At 38.9% G+C, this 18,026-nt stretch overlaps 1 protein-coding gene and 1 pseudogene across 2 annotated transcripts in view; both read right to left on the bottom strand.

The window, feature by feature from the left end:
* The window catches only part of CCDC148 (coiled-coil domain containing 148), a 233,757-nt gene that overhangs the window by 21,519 nt on the left and 194,212 nt on the right, over positions 1 to 18,026 (bottom strand). The window lies entirely within an intron of this gene.
* On the bottom strand, positions 12,340 to 13,814 carry LOC129498763 (methylosome subunit pICln-like; annotated as a pseudogene).

Below are 18,026 nucleotides of genomic sequence, written 5' to 3'. Positions count from 1 at the left end.
CTTCCTAAATAAGTTGTTGGTATAAACAAAATGGTAAATTAACTTTTACAAAGTCCTACTTAAAAAAAGTTACCATGGGGATCCCTGGGTGGCGCAGTGGTTTAGAGCCTGCCTTTGGCCCAGGGCACGATCCTGGAGACCCGGGATCGAATCCCACGTCGGGCTCCCGGTGCATGGAGCCTGCTTCTCCCTCTGCCTATGTCTCTGCCCCTCTCTCTCTCTCTCTCTCTCTCTCACTCTCTCTGTGACTATCATTAAAAAAAAAAAAAAAGTTACCATGGCCAAGCATTGGCCTCTCTAGAGCAGGAGATGGGTTGTCGCTGTTCACATTTTGCACAGCATGTAAAGCAACAGCACGAGAGCTTCCTTAGGGAGAAGAGCTCTCTCTAGTCACAAGACCTTCTTAGTTATCAAGCTCACAAAAGAAACAGACCCAGCTCTCTCAGGCACCTTATTATGACCCCCAAACAGTAAGCCCACAGGAAAATCCACTTAGTCCAAGTTAAACTAATGAAAGGGGCATTGATCTTGCTCCTCAAAGGTAGATTATTTACCCAAACTCAAGTCACTGGGTGATCCAATGGCCTGGGTAGCAAAAGAAAGTGATTTTATTTTGCATAAAAGCTATAAGCTGAATGTCCTCAGAATTCTAACTTTTTTTTTTTTTTACATAAGGAATTACTTTGTGGTAAGGAAACAAAATTGATAAAACTGGAAAAATATTCTCTTTAAACAAAAATTAAATATGGCTGCCCCAAATGACTAGCACAACGGCCAAGAGTTACATTCTTTCTTCAAATACTAACACTACATGTACACATCCTTCAACATAACTTTTTTAAAAATTGAAGTATAGTTGACACTCGATGTTACATTCATTTCTGGTGTGCAACATAGTGATTTGACAAGTCCATATGTTATGCTGTGCTCTCCACAAGCATAGCTACAACTGTCACCACACACTATTTCCATACCATTGACTATATTCCATGTGCTGTATCTTTTATCTCTGTGGCTTATTCTATAAATGGAGGCCTGTATCTCCTATGCCCTTTCACCTGTTTTGCCCATTCTCCTTCCTCTGGCAACCATCAGTTTGTTCTCTGTATTTACACGTAATTCTAATTTCTTAGAGATATAGCCAACCTTGTCACATATATGAAAGGCAACTCACATTTTCTCTCCAGGTAACTCTAAATTTCAATCTTTATTGTCCTCTCCCAGATGTCACAACTCCTCCTGCCAGATTCCCCATTATTTCAAGAGACAAGAATATTCCCTAAGGCCTCCTTTTAAATATACATCTTTCTGAGATCATGTTTCTGGTTTCCCTGAAGATTGTCACATCAATAAATCTATCTTCTGCCTGGATCCTCAGTTTTGAAAATAATTTTATCACCTTAGCTAGGCACAGCCGACATTTCTCTCTTATATGTATTCTTCAATCCAAACAGAAGGATTGCTCCATTTGAAGGCATAAAAACATTTATATGTAGACCTTGGCATAATTGTAGATGCAGATGAGACTTTCTGCAAATAGGCCAATTGCCAAATCCAGACCACAGGAAGACCCTATCTGAACCTGGCCCAACATAAAATCAGTTATGTCCATTATGTGGAAGCCTTAGGAAGGTATGGTTTATGGAGCAATAGCCTGAGACATCATAAGGATTAACTTGCTCCCAGTATTAAAAAAAAAGGCATCAAAAGCCTTGCTCCTTTAGAAACATTTAGAGCTTTCAAGCCCACACACACTCAGATAGTACTGATAATTCTCTCTCTGTTTGTAGGATTTGGAAGAGCTACAAAGAATAAAGAGCCACAATATTTTGACAAAGTGATGTATTCTTCTCTTTAGGTATGTTTGTTAGAAAACCTGGACTTTTCCCCTTCAATTAATAAAATACCATAAGTATAAGAAGCTTTGAATATATAAAGACTTTCCAGGAATACAATAGATAAATACACATACTTGTTATATATAAAGCCCTGATATTTTAAAAATCACCCAGTTGTATAAAACCACAGTTTTCAAGGTACTCTCACATACATTATCATGAAAGATTCAGTATAAAACATTTTATTCAACTAATATCTAAACAGTATTACTCACTTTTTCCACTTCTGAGTACATGAGAGAGGCCATCAGCAATTAATTTTTAAAAATTTAATTAGGATTTATATCCTACCTGTTCCCAAACAAGATTGAAATGATGCAGAATATTAAACCCAAGGTAAAATGGCAACATTAAAAATCAAAGAACATAGAAAACCAAGTAAAAGAAGAAGATGTTTCCAAGCAATTGCAACAGGTTGTGACACTGGGGGCCGTGAACGTGAACTTGCCTCTCACAGGAGTTAGCCTTTGGTCACCGGCAGGGCGGGGGGGGGGGGTGGTGGTGGGAGTGGGTGGGGGGGGATGCTGAAACACTGGGCTACTTAACAGTATGTTTCCAGAACCATCTGACCATCAGGGCCTCTGGATTAATTATACCCCTGTATTTCTCAGAAAGTTATTGGTAAACCAACTGAAATGGGATTTTCAGTGATGCTTATTTTTAGAATGCATATTCCTGGGCTTAGCCTAAGATCACTGGTGGCAGGATTCTGGGATTATATTTTCACATACCCACTTAGGTTCTATTTTTGCTCTGTAAATTTGGAAATCACTGCTTTTCTGGGATTAGTGCCTGTGATGTGGGAATAATAGAAAACCCAGGACCAGGAAGACATAAAATAAGGAATCCCTGGGTGGCTCAGTCAGATAAGTGTCCAACTCTTGATTTTGGCTCAGGCCATGATCTCTGGGTTGTGAGATCATGCAGGCATGGAGCCTCCTTGGGATTCTCTTCCTCTTCCTCTGTTCCTCTGCCCGCCCCCCCCCCCCCCCCGCCCCTCCTGACTCTCTCTTAAAAAAAAAAAGGTAAAAAAATGTTCTGGTTCTCTGTCTCTTGTATACTGCTTTTTGCCCTCCGATTTTTGCCCTGTGCTCATAGTACTTTCAAATGCCTGGTCCATTGACAGCTTAATGTTTTTCTTTGGATGTTCCCATATACTTGGCCTCTTCTAACTACAGTATTCTCCTTCCAGCTTCCCATCCCATTCCCTAAAATTGTTGTCTGTTGGCCATTTGTAGGTCTTCCCTGGAGAAATATCTGTTCATGTCTTCTGCCCATTTCTTGATTGTATTATTTGTTCTTTGGGTGTTGAGTTTGGTAAGTTCTCTATAGATCTTGGATGCTAGCCCTTTATCTGATATGTCATTTGCAAATATCTTCTCCCATTCTGTCAGTTGTCTTTTGGTTTTGTCAACTGTTTCTTTTGCTATACGAAAGCTTCTTATCTTCGTGAAGTCCCAGTAGTTCATTTTTGCCTTTGTTTCCCTTGCCTTTGGAGATGTGTCTAGCAAGAAGTTGCTGCAGCCAAAGTCAAAGAGGTTGCTGCCTGTGTTCTTCTCTTGGATCTTGATGGATCCCGGTCTCACATTTAGGTCTTTTATCCATTTTGAGTTTATTTTTGTGTGTGGTATGAGGAAATGGTTCTTCTGCATGTGGCTGTCTAATTTTCCAAATGCCATTTGTTGAAGAGATTGTCTTTTCCATTGGACATTCTTTCCTGCTTTGTCAAAGATTTTGTCCATAGAGTTGAGGGTCCATTTTTGAGTTCTCTATTCTGTTCCATTGATCTAGTTTCTGATTTTGTGCCAGTACCACACTGTCTTGATGATTACAGCTTTGTAATAGAGCTTGAAGTATAGCTAAAATGTCTGTGCTACCTAGAGCAATCCATACATTCAATGCAATCCTTATCAAAATACCATCCACTTGTTGGTGGAACAAATAATCCTAAAAATTGTATGGAAGGAGAAAAGACCCCAAATAGCCAAAGGAATGTTGAAAAAGAAAAACCAAAACTGGTGGCATCACAATTTCAGGATCTCTTTTATAACTCTGCACAGCTACAATCTCTCCTTGTCTTGCTTGGGATTAATTTACTCCAGCACTGTTTAGGGGAACATGTAAGATACTCCCTTCATAGCTTCTGGCCATCAATAACCAAATATGGACCTATGTAGGAGGAATTATCTGTTCTCTGCTCTTTAATGTTATTTCCAATTAATGGGCCTTATTGGATTATTCTCTATATTTGAGGTACATATCTTATGTTTTCCCTACTCTCCAAATGCTCTCACATTCTACTACTCTTGCTATTTTCCACTTTAGCTCCATATATTCCCTGGCTTATGTTATCTCCTCATGTTCCTCCTATATTTGACCATTCACCTGAAGGTACATCCAACATCCTGACTAAACTTAAAGTTTATGCTTCTAATTTCTGCAGTATAATTATCAATCCTCCAGTCATACATCTGGGAATTCATCATCATTCAACACCCATTTAGTCCCAAGGTTTTGCTGCTCTTGTTCCCCGTGAATTTTTGCCTTTTCTCTTATAATTTAGGATTTTACTCTGCTCTCCCCATTATGCCCCACCCCTGACTTTTATTAGGATTAAGACTGTTGTCAAAAATACTTGCTCCATCTTTAAGAAATATCTTTGTCCCTAGCCCAAAACTTCTCTTAGATCATGTACAGCATGTCCTGAGAGTTCTCTGTTTGACTCTGCTTCCTAAGCTCCCAATGTTAATAAGAGCATTAGATGAAAACACCCCCTCTGTACCCAGCTCCTTCAGTCTTACACTAAAGACTTCCAAGTTTCTAGAAAACCTACTTTTCTTCAAACTGACCAGACAAGCCAGAACAAGGGCAAGTGTCTGCTGGGTGCATGGGGTTTAGGACGTCACTTCAGATTTTGGGGAGAATTCACAAGAAGGCAGGACAGCTAATATGGCACAGCAGGTCTGCATACAGGCAATTCCATAGCAATCCACAAGAAATCACAATTATCTCTTCACGGGACCTAAGTCCTATTATTGCTTTCATCTGCTGGGGTGACTGTGCCCCTTAGTCAAGTGCAACAGCTGTCTCATACCAGCTAGAGGGTGACAACTGCTAAATGTTTAGGACCTTTGCAAGTTAGTTCTCTAATATAGCCATTAATAAACATTAACTTATATTAACTTACAATGAAATAAATTGTATTTAAAAACAAAGGGAACATGGCTAATAGACATGTGAAAAGATGATCAGTATCACTCATCAAGGAAATGCAAATCAAAATTATAATGAGATATCACCTCACATCTGTCAGAATGGCTAAAATAAAAACCTGAGAAATAACAAATGGTGGTGAGGATGTGGAGAAAGGGGAACACTTGTGCACTGTTGGTGTGAATGCAAATTGATGCAGCTACTGTGGAAAACAATATGGAGGTTCCTCAAAAAAGTTAAAAACAGAAGTACTCTGCATTCCAGTAATTGCACTACTGGTATTTACCCTAAAAATACAAAAACATTAATTCAAAGGGATATATGCACCCCTATGTTCATTGCAGCACTATTTACAATAGCAAGCTATGGAAGCAGACCAGGTGTCAATCAATAGATGAATGGATACCGAAGATGTGGTATATATGCAATAGAATATAATTCAGCCATAAAAAAAAAAGAATGAATTCTTGCCATTTGCATCAACATGGTTGGAGCTAGAGAGTATAATGCTAAGTGAAATAAGTCAGAGAAAGACAAATACCATAAGAATTCACTCACATGTGGAATTTAAGAAATAAAACAAATGAACAAAAGAAAAAAAGAGACGCAAACCAAGGAACAGACTCTCAACTATAGAGAACAAACTGATGGTTACCAGAGGGGAGCTGGGTGGGGGAATGGGTGAAATAGGTTAGGGGGATTAAGGAGAGCACTTGTCATGTTGAACACTAAATAATGGATAGAATAGTTGAAGCACTATATTGTACACCTGAAACTGAAATAACACTCTATGTTAACTATACTGGAATTAAAGTTAAGAACTTATTACAAAACCAAAAATCAATAAAAAATAAAAACAAAGGTGGCAATCAAAATTCATCACTTCCTAATTATTTTACTATTATCTGTGCTCTTGGGGTTATTTACATCTGTTGTATCTGTACAATAGAAATAATATATAATGGCATACAACCACACATGTCCTCTCAATTCTGTGTTAAGTCACATCAAGTTGGCTGAAGTAAGCCATGGTCAAAGTATGTACACCAGAGAAAACAGCAAATGCTACAAATCAGGGCTTATCCCATCCCTTCAACCCCTAGAAAGCTGTTGAATACTTACCAGTACATTATTACTGTGAATCCACTTAGTATTAAAATGGAAAAATACAAAGGTACAGTATAGTTAGTGAAATTTCCCTACTTTAATTCACACTTTTCCATTTCTTCCAACCTGCTTTTCTTTCAAAGTGTTCCAACCTCTCCCAAGTCAAAACATGTGGAAGCATAACCTATATCAAACAACTGACCTGAATAGTGTTCATATTGAATTATTACTTTATTAATTGTCTCTCCTAAGATGAAGTCAGAAATTCCTTTATATAAAGTTTATGTCTGATTTTTCTGTTCAAAATCCCTTCTCCTTTACCTACATTGTCCCCAGATTCTTTTCTGCACATGTGTGTTTGTACCTGTGTTTGTGCATATCCATTTGCTCTATGTATAGTTACTTCTTAATAGTTAACTTGAACTTCAAATAACTATAGTTAAAGCTCAACTCTGTATCTAGGAAGACACTAGAAAGGGAGATCATTAAATGCCTTAGAATCAATACTTGAATTCTTAAGAGGGAATTCAGAAGGAGATCAGCAAATGTTATTAAAGGATCAGGAACTGACTCAAGAAAATATAAAGAAGTAAGACTCCTTATATGGCAATGATAAGGCTAATGGGAAACTGAAAGTGATCTTAGAAAATGACTGGGAATTTTATACAGAGGAGTCATTGTTCTGGGTTTCCACTTAGGATAAGTTAAGAGAGATTTAACTTACAGCACTTCATAGAAAGAACTTGAGAAGAATTCAGCAAGAGAAAATTATCTTAAGGGGTTATTTCCCCCTAAAGTTCTTTTTAATCAGCCATTTTAATCAATGTTTCCACAGAGGCTTAATTCAGAGGCAGAGAGTCTTATTACTAAAAAGTCACTCAAAAATGCAATCAATGGAAGATGGGATGTCTGGATTTTCCTCAAAAGTAGATATGGACTTTAGCTTTCTAAATATTCTCAGATGTTCTAAGCTCACCTGAAGATCATATTTACTGAGGCTTCCTCAAATAGGTGGGTACGTATACATAAGGGATAAGGATATAAATACCAAAGACACATAATACCAAATCAGATCAAAAAAACATTCTATCTGAGACTCAGTTTCTCAACAAGGTCCCTTTGTGGGAAGGCATGGGAGGGCCTTAAATAAACAAATTCTCCTAATAACCTACCATTTGTGTGTCTAATCCCATTTTGAACCCACTTACGCATTAATAAGTGCAACCTCCCAAGGTTGTTTTTTTCTTCCCTGTTGTTTTTTTCTTCTAGTATTTGGAGATTTGTTAAATCCTATGCATATATTAAAACCCTTTTGATGGGGATCCCTGGGTGGTTCAGCGGTTTAGTGCCTGCCTTTGGCCCGGGGCATGATCCTGGAGTCCCGGGATCGAGTCCCACATTGAGCTCCCTTCATGGAGCTTGCTTGTGTCTGCCTCTCTCACTCTCTGTGTCTCTCATGAATAAATAAATAAAATCTTTTAAAAAAATCCTTTTGAAAATAGAAAGGCTATAAATCACTAAATGTATTAATTAACTGCATTAATTATAATTAATAAATTAAAAGTCAGAATTTACCCTACTCGGGACACCTGGGTGGCTCAACAGTTGAGCGTCTGCCTTCAGCTCAGGTCATGATCCTGGAGTCCTGGGATCGAGTCCTGCATTGGGCTTCCTGCACAGAGCCTCCTTCTCCCTCTGCCTGTGTCTCTGCCTCTCTCTCTGTGTCTCTCATGAATAAATAAAGTCTTTAAAAAAAAAGAATTTACCCTATTCAATCCCTATAAGATGTAAGACTTCCAACGACTTCCATAATTTGGCCTCCACTTATCTATTCAATCTCTTCTCTTACTACCATTTCCCCAGCCCACTCCAAACCCTATGCTTCAATGGTACCAAATCATTGCCAGTTCCTTTAAATTGCATGGGTATTTGGCAGAAAGATATTTCCCATTTCAGGAAGATGTTTCCTTCTACCCTGAAGACTTCCTGACTCCCCCTGACCCCTCCTACCTGGTTTAGGTACTGCTTCTGTTTGTTCCCATTGTACTTGTGCTTGCCCTCACCAAGAGTATCTGAATTCCCCAACAGACTGTCAGGTCCTTGGAAACAGGAACTGTCCTTTTTGTTCATCTCTCTATCCAATGTAGCAAGCATTCAGTTATAATTGTTAAACTCATAAATTAAAAAGGTTAATAGACTTAAAATAAAACCACTACATTCCATACTTGAGGCTCAGTCTATCAACTCTGGCCCTCTATACAGAACGGGATGATTTCATGGTCAATATAGTCACCACTTTCTGAATTTCATTAGGAATCATGCAGCCTCCCAAATGCAAGTTATGATGATTTTATACACATATCAAGTCAGTTTTTGCTTTGTTTCCTAGTAGGGTCTGGGATTTCATTCAATTTTTTGGCTTATATCTTCATGCAATGTTTGTGGTGGCCTCAACGTCTATTTTATAGGTTGGAAAAGATCATTTATAACTATCATCCTATAAGGATGTTTTGTAGGATAAAAAAGGCAGAAACAGTGAACTGCATTTAAATTTATTTTGTTTGATTTTGTATATTACTGGTAGCACGTAATTCAGCCCTTTGTTAAACAAAATTGAAAAGCCACTGTGAAGTTCGAAAACATCTCCTCCTCTAAGGAACAAAAGCAGGAGAAACTTTCATTGTAATGAGGGAAATTAAGCCTTGATTTTGAAATAGCTTTGTCCTCACAAAGATGACTTATTAAGAGAGGAAACCAAGAGTGGAAAGATAAAGGCAGAGATGATCAGACTAGTAAAGATTAGTTGAATGTACGGAAGTCTGCTCTAAAGCTGTGTATAGGCTTTACTGGGAGAATTAGAAGAGTGTCATGGTGGTGAGGTGTGAATTGGGGAAAAATAAAATCCTGATCTATAAGAAATATTACTTGGCTTTATTAGTTTGCTCAAAAGCATATGATACTTTAAGCTTGGAAACTTTCTTTTAAATAGTTTCAATTAAAAAGGTATATTGATGTTGATTTAAAACCAGTTTTCAGCTGATGTTATTCTTATTTCTCTATAACAGAACTTAGGAGTTTTAAATGACATTTTCTGAAATAAATTGAGATTTTAATTCCAAGTCATGTCTCACAGGAAAATTGCAGGTGAATAGGAAGGTCACCTTATTATAATTATTAGTAAAAATATAGTTATCTTCTTAGATTGTTATCAGAAACAAGCAAAGTTTTCTTTCCCTTTGGGAATAAAAGGGGTCAGTGATACAAACCTCCTGTTTGTGACTGATAATAATTAAAGATTGGTGATTAAAGCATAGGCACATTTTTCTGCCTCTCTTGCTCTTCATAAACTTGCTTTCTTAATGATTTTAATCAAAAGTTTACAGAAAAATAGGATTGATTTTATGTCATGAGATTGAAAAGCAACCCAGAAGGCTTGAGATACTCTCAAACAAGTCATTCTGGTCATGATTACAAATCATTCTGATGGAGGAGAGAGGATAATCAAATGATCCTGTACATTGGTCCAAAAAATAATCTACACAAGAACAGGGTGTGGAGACAGGATTTAGTGGCACCGTGTTTAAAAAGGATGGTTGTTATCTAAATCCATACACTCAAACAGGTTTTTATGTCTCACTAATTTTAGTCTAAATAGTCAACAGTTCCATCATGTTTTTAGCCATGATATTGACTTTTTTGAAGCATTTAAAGTTGTAAATAGCATATCCATCATTTTGGGTTTGTCTGATTATTTCCTCTTGGTATCTAATGCTTTCCCTTCATTCCTCTTCCCCCTAACTTTCCTTTAAGTTTCAAACAAGGTGTTAACCAACTATATACAACTCAGAGGCCAAATCCCATCCTCCATTTTATTTTTGTAAATAAAGTTTTATTGGAACAGAGCCACACCCATTAGCTTACATATTGTCTATCACTGCTTTCCTAGGGCAGGGTTGAGCAATGCTGAGGAGACCATATGGCCCACAAAGCCTAAAATAATTATAATCTGTCTCTTTCTAAAAAATCTTTGCCAATTCCTATACTGGAAAATTGTTTAAACTGAGATAAAGTATTTTTGGCATAAAGGTGATGTATTTCATATTGCATCCTCTCAGGATGCACAATGTCAGGTTGTTAGTCCACTACTAGTGATGTTTGTTTACTTAAAGCGGTGATAGCCAGATCTCCCCAATGTACAGGCATGTTTTTTTCCCTCTTTTCATTTAGTAAATAATTCATGAAGAGCTACTTTGGTTCTGTAAATATTGTTTATCATATAAAAATATTCCATCTAAAGACTTTATTATCTACTGATGGTCTTTACCTGAAATAATTATTACATTGGAGATTGAAAAGTGCCAGCTTCTAAATCTATTAGGTCTTCAACATTTATGAGATGACAAAATGATAATTTCTTTGCTCCAAATGTAGAATCAGCCATTTTCTTCTCAGTTAATCCTAGTTCTTTTAGGTGAAAATGATATTTAGAAATCAATATCTAAATTGATGTAGGTGCTAGCCTGTATGATTTAGTACCTGGAGTGTATGGCCCATAGGCTGAAATATTTATTATCTAGGCTTTTACAGAAAAAGCATACTGACTCCAGGTATAGGGAAATAGCAGAAGGGAGGACTATTACATACCCTAGTCCTGTTAACATTAAAATGTTCCTTTAAACGTTTTGTCCTACCACAAATGTAAAATATTTCAAGGTCACAATACCAATGTTCTCACTAATAGTAAACCACCGAGTGAAGTTTAAGATTTCTTCCCAGGGATCCCTGGGTGGCGCAGCGGTTTGGCGCCTGCCTTTGGCCCAGGGCGCGATCCTGGAGACCCGGGATCGAATCCCACGTCGGGCTCCCAGTGCATGGAGCCTGCTTCTCCCTCTGCCTGTGTCTCTGCCTCTCTCTCTCTCTCTCTCTCTGTGACTATCATAAAAAAAAAAAAAAAAAAAAAAGATTTCTTCCCAGTACTTTTCCCCTTAAAATTCATCTGACTGAGGATGTATAGAGGCCTAGTTTCAAAAGTTAGTTGAACTAATATTTTCCTTCCTGTGGTTATATTAGTTGGGAGGGGGCTTTTCCTTCCTGTGGTTATATTAGTTGGGAGGGGGCTATAAAAACATTTAAATGATAATTAAGGAAATTAGAATATGGAGTCGATACTAGATGACATTATAGAATTTTTGTTCATTTTCTTAGCTATCCTAATGGTATTGTGGTTAAGAAGGTGATTGTCCTTATTAGCTAAATCATGCCAAAATATTTAGTGGTGAGATTTCATGTCTGCAATGTTCTTTTTTTTTGTGTTTCAGTTTTTTAGAAAACCTAGATTTATTTGTTAAGCTATTACAAAGACAGGACAATTATCATCTGAAGTACTCTGAGGACTTCATCCCAATTTCACTGGTTGTTATGGAAACCAACCTAAGAGGTTAGAAATTAAAGGATATAAACCTGAGGTTATAACAAAACAGACTGGTGACATGTGGCAAAAGGCATTAAAGGCTAATCAGCAGCACTTGTGTTAGTGATAGTATATGTGGCTAAGATATTTCCCAAGAGGCTCCCTAAAGACCCTTACCCCTCTGGAGAATGAGCAGAGGTCGGGATTTCTCTGAGATTTTTTTGTTTTTCTTTTTAAAGGGTAAGGGAAGGCCTAGGCTCTAAAGGGGTAGATATTAGACTCCACCTCCCTCTTCCCATCCAGCCTACCTACACTTTCAAGTGCCTGTGCATTCTCACCGTGTGGCCTGCCAGGTTACGGAAGAAGCACGTAGTGAAGGCAGGAATTATAGGCCTACTCAGAGGGCACCTATATACAGAGAGTTTTAAGGTAGATGATAAACTACAAATACCCTCTTAGTTCATTCACCTTTGTTAATAAAGGTCATAGTTTCTTCTGCGGTGACAACTTTTTATCTCTGTATAGTCTGTCTCATAAAAGAACTGGTTTAGGTAAATTTTGGAGAAGGAAAAAGACTTTTATCAACACTTACTCCACAGTAGAAGAGGCACCAAGTTCTTTTCTACAGCGAGGAGTAGAATCTCACAGCAGCATGAATCATTCTCAGTGACCACAATCTGCATCCCCGAACTATCCAGCAACTGTTGGAAGCTACCTCCATCCCACCTCATAGTCTCTTGTTGACTCTTCTGTCCAGACTCCAGCCACGTTACACTGGCTGTTCAGCCTGAGAAAGCCTGTGTTCTAAACTCTTCAATGTGGCCGGGCCTGCTGCTGCTAAATGGGATGATCCTTCTTCATGGGTATAAAATGTAGGGATGTCTGCCCGCCCTTGTTCATGTCCTTCTGCATCCTATTCTTCTCCATCCTCGTCAGATGGTTATCTGAATCTTCATCCTCAGGATCTGGAGGCAAAGTTGGGTGTTCACACATTGCAGTGAACATTGCTGATTTATCACTAGGCACAAATCTAAGTTCAGCAATAGGTTCAACATTATCATCACTGTCTTATTCTTCAGAAACAGATCTTTTTGATTCTTCCTCAAATTTGGCATTTACCATAACATGCAAATACTCACATGGATAGGCATCTAGGTGTCTGGACACTGTGCAAACTAATGGTGTCCATTGAGAATCCTAATCCAGGGCCATCTAACCAAGGCAGGTGGCTCTCAGTAATATAAGAGGTGCCAAGATGCCAAAGCCCTTGCTGTTCAGCCCAGCCTTGGTATCTGGCTGCTGCCACCGGAGCCCCTCAGTTGAGCATGGCAGCAGGAAACTTTGGAGGAAGCTCACTGAAGCAGGAAGCACAGAAACACAGGCCTGGAGAGAGAACCAAAGCACAGCAACTCCGCCACTTGCCTGAAACTTTTATTTTATTATTTTATTTTATTTTATTTATTTTTAAAAAAGATTTTATTTATTTATTCATGAGAGACAGAGAGAGAGGCAGAGACACAGGCAGAGGGAGAAGCAGGCTCTTTGTGGGGAGCCTGATGTGGGACTCAACCCCAGGACCCCAGGATCATGACCCAAACCAAAGGCAGGTGTTCAACCACTGAGTCACCCAGGTACCCCTGCAACTTTCTTTTAAATAGTATGGTAGACCACAGTGTGTGGGTGGGGTGGAGAGAAAGAGGGAAGAGAGCAAGAATACAAATAAAGGAAATAGGGCACAATACTTAAAGTTAGTATATCTGGGTAGAAATTCTTTGTACAATTTTTGCAGCTCTTCCTTAAACTTGAAATTTTATCAAAGTTGGGAAATAGAGGAAAAAGAGAGATGATTGTGAGTTCAATAAAGATTTTAAAAAGTGATCCATATACACACGCACCAATACTTTGTCTCCTTGGGCAAAATTAATTAACATACATGTTCTGCGGAAGAACCTTTTCTCGTGCTCTGCTTTGGCTGAGGGTCAGAGCATACCTAGAGCTCTAACTACTTTAATGTGAAAGGGAACTGACAAAAAGAATGGCGCCTTCGATTGAATAAAATTGTCAGGTTTTCTAGCTTTCCTTAAGATTCCAGTTCAACTTATCTAGAGGCTAGTTATGGATAGAACCCAAATACATAAGGATATTTTACACAAAGCCACAGCATTGATGCGCTCCCCTTCTACCATCCCACTAACCTGGAGTCAGCAAACGTTTTCTTTAGAGGGTGAGATAATAAATATTTCAGGCCTGTTGCTGTGCTCATACAGTCACAGTATGTCCCATGGTCATTGTTACACCGACACTGTGGGCCATACAGCTGCTGTACGTGTCACACTATATGTGCCATTGTGGCCTACAAAAGCAGCCATAGACAAACATGGTTGTGTTCAAATAAAACATTTCTTATGGGCACAGAAACTTAAATTTCACGCAGTTTTCACATAATGTGATTTCTTTTTTTCCCAGGCATTTAAAAATGTAAAAAATATTCTTGGCTTACAGGCAATACAAAAAATAGATAGAATGGTAGGTATGGTTCAACCTAGAAAACAAAAGGGAAGAACTTACAATTGCACCTTTGTGTGGGCTGCCTTTTAGCTGCCTCACTTGGCTCTGGTGAAGGAAAGGGGCTCCTCTGAATGGCCTGACAAGGCTAAACAGCTCTATGCGTTTAAATCCACTGAGCAGATACTAAGTCTGTTCCCAGACCTCCGAGATTCAAAAGGTCCATTAGCTGCCCTAAATAGGAAGGTTTGTTCTAAGTTAGTAATCAGTATAATTGGGAGGGGTCAGTCATCATGTAGGTAAATAACAACTAGAATCTTGGTCTATCAGCTTGGAACTAGAGAGGTTTCTCATTCACTTCCTTCTGCAAGTGAAGACAACTTATCCACTGTCTTTTAACCTGGGGCTTCACCATGACCGATTGATCACATGTTAATACCTCTGCAATCAAATTAGTTTGCTTGTAGATGTAAATTTGTCTTACTTAAATAAATGTATTTAGATACTGACACAAATAGCTTCCTAAGTAATAGTTTTTATTTATAATAATTTCTATCCTTTGATAATATTGCCATAGTGACCTTGAACCATGATATGTGCTGAACCATGGTGGGCCCCTTTGGCCAGAGAGGGTTTTCCCCTATGCCTCTCCTTCATTGCAAATGACAAATGAGTTGAAAACCTACCTCTCCAAAAAGAGCTTATGAAAAGAAAGGGCTTATAGGGATAGAGATGGAGATGGGGAAAGAGAGATACATAACTATCCTCAGTATTTAAATGGTTGACAAGAGAAGGAAGGTTCAGACTTGTTCCACTTGCTCTCAAGCAATAGAAGAAGGATTAATGTGTGGAAGCTGATAAGAAAGAGCTGGGCTTATTACCAAAAAATATAGAAATAACAAGAGGAAAAGAGAAAAATTCAATAGCTGTCCAAAGATGAAATGGACTGCCCTGGAAGACAGAAAGTTTAGTGTCTAGAGATACACACATACCTAGGATGTATGACCACTAAGTGGAGAGGTAGTAGAAAAGATTCAAAAATTGAAATCATTGAACTAGGTAACTTTAAGATCTAGGACATTTAACACTTAGGCCTGACACTTTTGAGATGGTATTCTTAAGAAAAAAAGAGGCAAAGATAAATAATCATAAGAGTGAGGTAATTCCTTATTTCTCTAGTTTAACCACAGCAAAGACAAACGTGGCTCATTCACCCACAACAAATTCAGGCCTTACCACTTTATTCTAGCTGTATGCATTCTCCCATTTAATGGATGTTTATTGAGATTGTGTGTTAATCTACAATTGCTAAATATGAGAACATTGTGGTGTAGACACAGATTTCGTTCTTATAAAATTAACAATTTATTGGAAAAAATAAAAATCTAACAAGTAATTATAATTAAAATATGGGTGTTGAGATTGTGCAGATGTAGGACATTGTGCTGGTCTTTAAACATGATGGCAGGGGCACCTGGGTGGCTCAGTGGGTTAAGTGTCTGCTTTCAGCTCAGGTTACGATCCTGGGTGAGGTTAGTGGGATGGGCCTGGGATCCAGCCCCATGTCCAGCTCCCTGCTCAGAGCAGAGTCTGTTCTCCCTCTTGCTCTGCCCCTCCCCTCACTTGTGCGGGCTCTCTCTCTCAAACAAATAAATAAAATCTTAGGGAAAAAAAACCATGATGACAAATTATTTGATACTTCCTCTTTTTAAGAATTTGGAGCTAAACTCCCTTTACTTGAATCTGGTTAGGCTTGTAACTACTTTGACCAACAGGTAAAATAAAAGTAACACTATGTGATTTCTAGGTCATATGGCTTCTGCCTTGCTTATTGGAAGATGAGTTTCTGGATCCCTGTGGTACCTTGTAGGAAGTCCAGCTGCTCTGAGCTCACTGTGCTTTGAAGGAGTCAAGCTTCAGACAGAGACCATGTGGAGCCCCAGAGCTCCTGCTACTCCTAAATTTCTAGTCAACCCAGTCCACTGAAAAGAGGAAGTCATCAAATTATTCCAGCTCCAGGCATTCAAGCCACTCCTAGCCATTCATGTCTTCAAAGGTCTGATAGTCCAGACATCATGGAGCAGAGATAAGCCATCCTCTGTGGGACTTGTCGAAACTCCTAACCCAATGAATCCAAAGTACAATAATAACATCATTTTTGTCCCATGCCAACAAGTTATGGGATGGTTTGTCACCACATTTCATCACAACAGGTCTATGAGAACATGTATTAAGACCTAACCTTGTTTAGGGGCCAGAGAAGGCCTCCGAGGAAGTCACATTTGAGCAGAGACATGAAGGAGTAAGAATTAGCTATGAGAGTGTTCTCAAAAGATGCAGTCTGAAGAGCCAGTGGAGGCAAGAAAAATACTGGGGCCCTTCAGGAGCTGGTAGTGTTTAGGAGTCTAAAGAGGAGTCGGATGGGCAAGAGTCAGGTGGGAGGGGTGCCAGGGTGGCTCAGTGGTTGAGCGTCTGCCTTTGGCTCTGGTTGTAATCCCAGGGTCCCCGGATCAAGTCCCTCATCAGGCTCCACACAAGGGAGCCTGCTTCACCCTCTGCCTATGTCTCTGCTTCTGTGTTTCTAATGAATAAATAAATAAATAAATAAATAAAATCTTAAAAAAGAAAACCAGTCAGGTGGGAGGTAAAAGATGAAGTAGAGTCTGACCATGGTCATCTCATAAGCAATATTATGGCATCTGAACTTTATCAGAAGTGTGAAGATGAACCACTGAAGAGTTTTTTGTATCAGAATCACATGACTGGATGTGTTTGCATTGCAGGCAAGGATGAAATAGTGAGAAGTTAGAGCTTTAATTCTGGTGAGAGTTAACAGTAGACTGATGAGGATAGCAATAGAGACCAATATTCAAAAAGTAAATTCATGGGATTTACTAAGCCGTTGGCTGTGGAAATGGGGAGTGAGAAAGGGAGGAGTCACCTGACTGGGCAGCAAGGTGAGTGGTGGTTTCCTTTACCCAAAAGGAAATAGTAGAAGAAGAACAGATTAGAAGGGTTGATGAATAGCTTCCTCTGGGGCATGGAGAATTTGAAGTGCCAGAGAGACATCCATGTGGCAGTCAGGAGTCAGTTGGTTAAACATTATAGGTAAGGAGGAGAGTATGCAGAGGAACTAATATTGGAGTATTTTAATCCAGGTACTTTATAGATGGTATTTCCTTTAATTCTGATAACAACCATGTGGGACCTGCCTAAGATCAGAGAGACAGAAAGTATAGGGTAGAAATTTCAAGATAGATCTTCTTACTCCAGTTCAAAGTAAAAGACCTGTACTATTTTCCACTTCTAAAAATCACAGTGAGGGCTGATAGCCTTTGGATTTGGAAAGCAGCAAAATCAGCATTTGGGAATGCCTCTCCAGTCAGTCTGGTGGGTGACCTGAAAAGCTACGGTTTGAAAAGGGGCCAGAGACAAAGAAAGCTATCCAAATGATCTAAGCCACAGTGGAGACAGCAGTGCCGCTTGGCCCTATGGCATCACGGATTCCCTGATGTATTCTGGAGGGTCAGAATGTTCCATAGAGCTTGTCTAATACCCTCAGGACTGGATAGCACACTCAGGTCTTCTTTGCAGAGTTTTCTTTTAAGAACCAGCTCTTGGTTCACTAATGGACCCTGACAATTATTATGATGACTAGCATTTGTCAAGCAGGCACAATGTGGTAGGCTTTGTAGTGAGTGCTCCCATGTTCTAATTTATTTATTTCTCAGAACAACCTTATAAGATAGTATTATTTTTTTAATCTACCTTTTATAGACTAGTGTAGGTACCAACTGGACTATTGACTTTAAGACACCAGGTGACAATAAGACTCCAGGTATTCATAATGAGCTGGATGTTATCTGAGCCACCTGGCCATAAAGCTGGGAGTG

The sequence above is a fragment of the Nyctereutes procyonoides genome, unplaced genomic scaffold (genome assembly GCF_905146905.1).
Source record: "Nyctereutes procyonoides isolate TBG_1078 unplaced genomic scaffold, NYPRO_anot_genome, whole genome shotgun sequence".
In the NCBI taxonomy this organism is placed as follows: Eukaryota; Metazoa; Chordata; class Mammalia; order Carnivora; family Canidae; genus Nyctereutes; species Nyctereutes procyonoides.
The sequence above is the reverse complement of the archived record's forward strand: the minus strand, read 5'-3'. Positions and strand labels throughout refer to the sequence as shown.